This window comes from Ornithorhynchus anatinus, chromosome 4 (assembly GCF_004115215.2).
Source record: "Ornithorhynchus anatinus isolate Pmale09 chromosome 4, mOrnAna1.pri.v4, whole genome shotgun sequence".
NCBI classification, from domain to species: domain Eukaryota; kingdom Metazoa; phylum Chordata; class Mammalia; order Monotremata; family Ornithorhynchidae; genus Ornithorhynchus; species Ornithorhynchus anatinus.
Genome location: NC_041731.1, coordinates 132,844,437 through 132,849,933, shown reverse-complemented (window position 1 = coordinate 132,849,933; position 5,497 = coordinate 132,844,437).

The window sequence follows — 5,497 nt, the reverse complement described above, 5'->3', positions numbered from 1 at the left end:
CTTCCCTCGGGGGGAGGGGGGGAGGGAGGACCTCGCGCGGGGGCCTCTGGGAAGCGTAGTTCCTCCTCCCGAGCGCGGGGGCCTCTGGGACGCGTAGTTCCGCTCGGCGCGCGGCCGGCCCCGCTCGCGCGGTCCCCGCGCCAGCGCAGGACTACGGGTCCCAGGATGCCCCGCGGGAGCCCCTCCACGGCGCGGGACTACGAGTCCCAGGAGCCCCCGCGGCCGGAGGCCGTTGCCTAGGCGACCCTGGCAACGCACTGCTATTTACCTCAGAGGCCCCTTTACAGGATCCTAATCATCCTGTCGTTCACCCGCCCCCCTCGTCCCAAATCAGGACTTTGCTTCTAATCCCAGCTGCTGTGTGACCTTATAATCATAACAATAAAGTTGCTATTTGTTAAGCGCTTACTAGGTGCAGAGCACTGTTCTAAGCGCTGGGGGAGATACAGGGGCATCAGGTCGTCCCACGTGAGGCTCACGGTCTTCAACCCCATTGTACAGCTGAGGTCACTGAGGCGAAGTGAAGTGACTCGCCCACAGTCCCCCAGCTGACAAGTGGCAGAGCCGGGAGTCGAACTCATGACCTCTGACTCCCAAGCCCGGGCTCTTTCCACGGAGCCACGCTGCTCCTCACAAGTCACTCCTCTTCTCTGGGCCTCAGTTCCCTCCTCTCTAACATTCATTCATGCAATCGTATTTATTAAGCGCTTACTGTGTGCAGAGCACTGGACTAAGCGCTTGGAACGTACAGTTCGAGCAACAAGTGGAGACAATCCCGCCCCAACAAAGGGCTCACAGTCTAGAAGGAGGGACAGACAATAATAATAATAATAATAATGTTGGTATTTGTTAAGCGCTTACTATGTGCCGAGCACCGTTCTAAGCGCTGGGGTAGACACAGGGGAATCAGGCGGTCCCACGTGGGGCTCCCAGTCTTCACCCCCATTTTACAGATGAGGGAACTGAGGCACCGAGAAGTGAAGTGACTCGCCCACAGTCACCCAGCTGACAAGTGGTCGAGCCGGAATTCGAACCCATGACCTCCGACTCCCAAGCCCGGGCTCTTTCCACTGAGCCACGCTGCTTCTCTGACAATAAAACCAAACGAGTCGACAGGCATCACTATCATCAAATATCATCACTATCTTCATTCAATAGTATTTATTGAGCGCTTACTATGTGCAGAGCAGTGGACTAAGTGCTTGGAACGGACAGTTTGAGCAACCGGTGGAGACAATCCCGACCCAACAGAGGGCTCACAGTCTAGAAGGGGGCCAGACAATAAAACAAAACAAGTCGACAGGCATCACTATCATCAAACACCCTCACTATCTTCATTCAGTAGTATTTATTGAGCGCTTGGGAGGCAGAGGTGGTGGATTCTAATCCCGGCTCCGCCACTTGTCGGCTGGGTGACTTTGGGCCAGTCACATCACATCTTTGTGTCTCAGTTGCCTCATTTGGAAAATGGGGATTAAGACTGTGAACCCCAGGTGGGACAGGCTGATAACCTCTATCTAACCCAGAGCTTAGAACAGTGCTTGGCACATGGTAAGCGCCGATTCTATTTGGTCGCCATCGGTTTTTACAAGATGTTCTTCCCCTTGACTCTATTTATCGCCACTGTTCTCGTCCGTCCGTCTCCCCCGATTAGACCGTGAGCCCGTCAGAGGGCGGGGACCGTCTCTATCTGTTGCCGACTTGTTCATTCCAAGCGCTTAGTACAGTGCTCTGCACATAGTAAGCGCTCAATAAATACTATTGGATGGATGAATGAATGCTTAACAAATACAATCACTATTATATTACATTACTTGTAGCGGATTGCCTTCTATTCAAGAGATTGCTTCAAGAGAAGCAGAGATTGCTTCAAGAGAAGCAGCGTGGCTCAGTGGAAAGAGCACGGGCTTTGGAGTCAGGGCTCATGAGTTCGAATCCCGGCTCTGCCACTTGTCGGCTGTGTGACTGTGGGCGAGTCACTTAATATCCCTGCGCCTCAGTTCCCTCATCTGGAAAATGGGGATGAAGACCGTGAGCCCCACGTGGGACAACCTGATTCCCCTATGTCTACCCCAGCGCTTAGAACAGTGCTCGGCACATAGTAAGCGCTTAACAAATACCAACGTTATTATTATTATTATTCTATTCTCTAGCCACTGGCCAAGCTCGGAATGGCACAGACAGGCCTCTGCTTCACTCTCCCTCCCGTAGCCCAGACCGGTAGAAGACTGGAAACCCTCCGGGTGCCGTCCTGAGAGGGGAGGTGTTGAGTTAGGTGTAAGGTAATCAGGTTGGACACAGTCCCTGTCCCACATGGAGCTCACAATAATAATGTTGGTATTTGGTAAGCGCTTACTACGTGCCGAGCACTGTTCTAAGCGCTGGGGTAGACACAGGGGGATCAGGTGGTCCCACGTGGGGCTCACGGTCTTCATCCCCATTTTACAGATGGGGTAACTGAGGCACCGAGAAGTGAAGTGGAGAAGCAGCGTGGCTCAGTGGAAAGAGCACGGGCTTTGGAGTCAGAGGTCATGGGTTCGACTCCCGGCTCTGCCACTCGTCAGCTGTGTGACTGTGGGCAAGTCACTTCACTTCTCTGCGCCTCAGTTCCCTCATCTGTAAAATGGGGATTAAGACTGTGAGCCCCACGTGGGACCACCTGATTCCCCTGTGTCTACCCCAGTGCTGAGAACAGTGCTCTGCACATAGTAAGCGCTTAACAAATACCAACATTATTACTATTATTAAGTGACTCGCCCACAGTCACACAGCTGACGAGTGGCCGAGCCGGGATTCGAACCCCTGACCTCTGACTCCAAAGCCCGTGCTCTTTCCACTGAGCCATGCCGCTTCTCACAATCTTAAATCTTAACCCCCATTTTTCAGAGGAAGTAACTGAAGCCCAGAGAAATGAAATGTCTTGCCCGAGGTCACCCAGCAGACAAGTGGCAGAACAGGGAATCGAACCCAGGTCCTTCTGACTCCAGGCCCGTGCTCTATCCACTGGGCCGTGCCGCTTCTCAGGCCGCTCCGCCTCTGCCCCAGGCCGAGGGACCCCCGCCGACTTCCCGGGGCTGCCGACTCCAGCTTCCAGCCATCACGTTGGATGAGTTTCTGGGGTTCTATTTTGGTGGCCCATATTCCTAATTCATAAGCAGCGTGGCTCGGTGGAAAGAGCCCGGGCTTGGGAGTCAGAGGTCATGGGTTCGAATCCCGACTCTGCCGCTGGTCAGCTGTGTGACTCTGGGCAAGTCACTTCACTTCTCTGTGCCTCAGTTCCCTCATCTGGAAAATGGGGATGAAAACTGTGAGCCCCATGTGGGACAACCTCATCACCTTGTATCCCCCCAGCGTTTAGGACAGTGCTTTGCACGTAGTATTCATTCAATAGTATTTATTGAGCGCTTACTATGTGCAGAGCACTGTACTAAGCGCTTGGGATGAACAAGTCGGCAACAGATAGAGATAGTAAGCGCTTAACAAATACCACCTTTATTATCCACCCATATTTATTGAGCACTTACTTGTACAGGGCATTGAGCCACGCTGGGAAGAGCCTGGGCTTCAGAGTCAGAGGTCATGGGTTCGACTCCCGGCTCTGCCCCTTGTCAGCTGTGTGACTGTGGGCGAGTCACTTCACTGGGCCTCAGTTCCCTCATCTGTAAAATGGGGATTAACTGTGAGCCTCACGTGGGACAACCCGATTCCCCCGTGTCTACCCCAGCGCTTAGAACAGCGCTCTGCACATAGGAAGTGCTTAACAAATACCAACATTATTAACATTATTATTACTAAGCACTTGGAAAGTACAATTCAGCAACAGATAGAGACATTCCCTGCTCGCTCCGGGCTCACAGTCTAGGAAGGGGGGACAGACATCAACACAAGTAGACAGGCACCAATAGCATCGATATAAATAAATAGAATTATGGACATAGACACATCATTAATATAAATAAATAGAACTCTAGGTACGTACATATATTCACCGGTGCTGTGGGGTGGGGAGGGGGGTAGAGCAAAGGGAGCGATTCAGGGCGATGGGGAGGGGAGGGGAAGCAGAGGAAAAGGGGGCTCATTCTCTTCCTCCCCCTCCATATACTTGGCATTTTCAACTTTGAAATCACTGGAAGAGTTCCCCCCTCCAAATGTGCAAAAAAATGGAAGACTGTCCCCAGAATGTGAGTCCCCAGACCATTCTAGGCTATGGGTCCTGTATAATAATAATAATGTTGGCGTTTGTTAAGCGCTCACTACGTGCCGAGCACCGTTCTAAGCGCTGGGGGAGATACAGGGTCATCAGGTGGTCCCACGTGAGGCTCCCAGTCTTCATCCCCATTTTCCAGATGAGGGAACTGAGGCCCAGAGAAGTGAAGCGACTTGCCCACAGTCACACAGCGGACGAGTGGCAAAGTCAGGATTCGAACCCATGACCGCCGACTCCCAAGCCGGGGCTCTTTCCACCGAGCCATGTACTTGTGTCCAATCGAATGATCACATATCTACCCTGGCACGGGGCACTTAATTTGGCTTTAAAGCAGTTGATCCCCTTGCCCCCTCCTACCTCATCTCGCTCCTCTCCTCCTCCAACCCATTCACTTCATTTCTCTAACGCCAACCTTCTCACCGTCCCGCCATTCCTCCCTTCATTCGTTCAGTGGTATCTGTTGAGCGTTTACTCTGTGCAGAGCACTTTACTAAGCGCTTGGAAGGTCCAATTCAGCAATAGATAGAGTCAATCCCTACCCAACGACGGGCTCAAGGTCTAGAAGGGGGGAGACGGACAACCAAACTAAACAAGTAGAAAGGCAGCAATATCATATCGTCTCCATCTCGTTGGTCTCACTGCCCACCTCTCGCCCACGTCCTGCCCCCGGCCTGGAATGCCCTCCCTCCTCCTATCTGACACATAATTGTCCTCCCCCACTTCAAAGCCTTATGTCACGAAACTTCTCTGTGCCTCAGTTCCCTCGTCTGTGAAATGGGGATGAAGACTGTGAGCCCTACGAGGGACAATGTGATGACCTTGTATCTACCTCAGCGCTTAGAACAGTGCTTGGCACATAGAAAGCGCTTAACGAATACCAACATTATTATTATTCTTGAAGGCCCATCTCCTCCAAGAAGCCTTCCCGGACTGCGCCCTCTTCTCCTCTTCTCCCACTTCCTTCTGCGACACCCTGACTTGCTCCCTTCATTCATCTTCTCTCCCTGCCCCTCAGCACATACGTATCTAACTGTCTTTATCTATCTATCTATCTATCTATCTATCTATCTATCTATCTATCTATCTATCTATCTATCTATCTATCATCTATCTATCATCTATCTCTATCTATCTATCTATCTATCTATCTATCTATCTATCTATCTATCTATCTATTCATTCATTCATTTAAATTTTTCCTTCCCTTCCTTCCTTCCTTCCTTCCTTCCTTCCTTCCTTCCTTCCTTCCTTCCTTCCTTCCTTCCTTCCTTCCTTCCTTCCTTCCTTCCT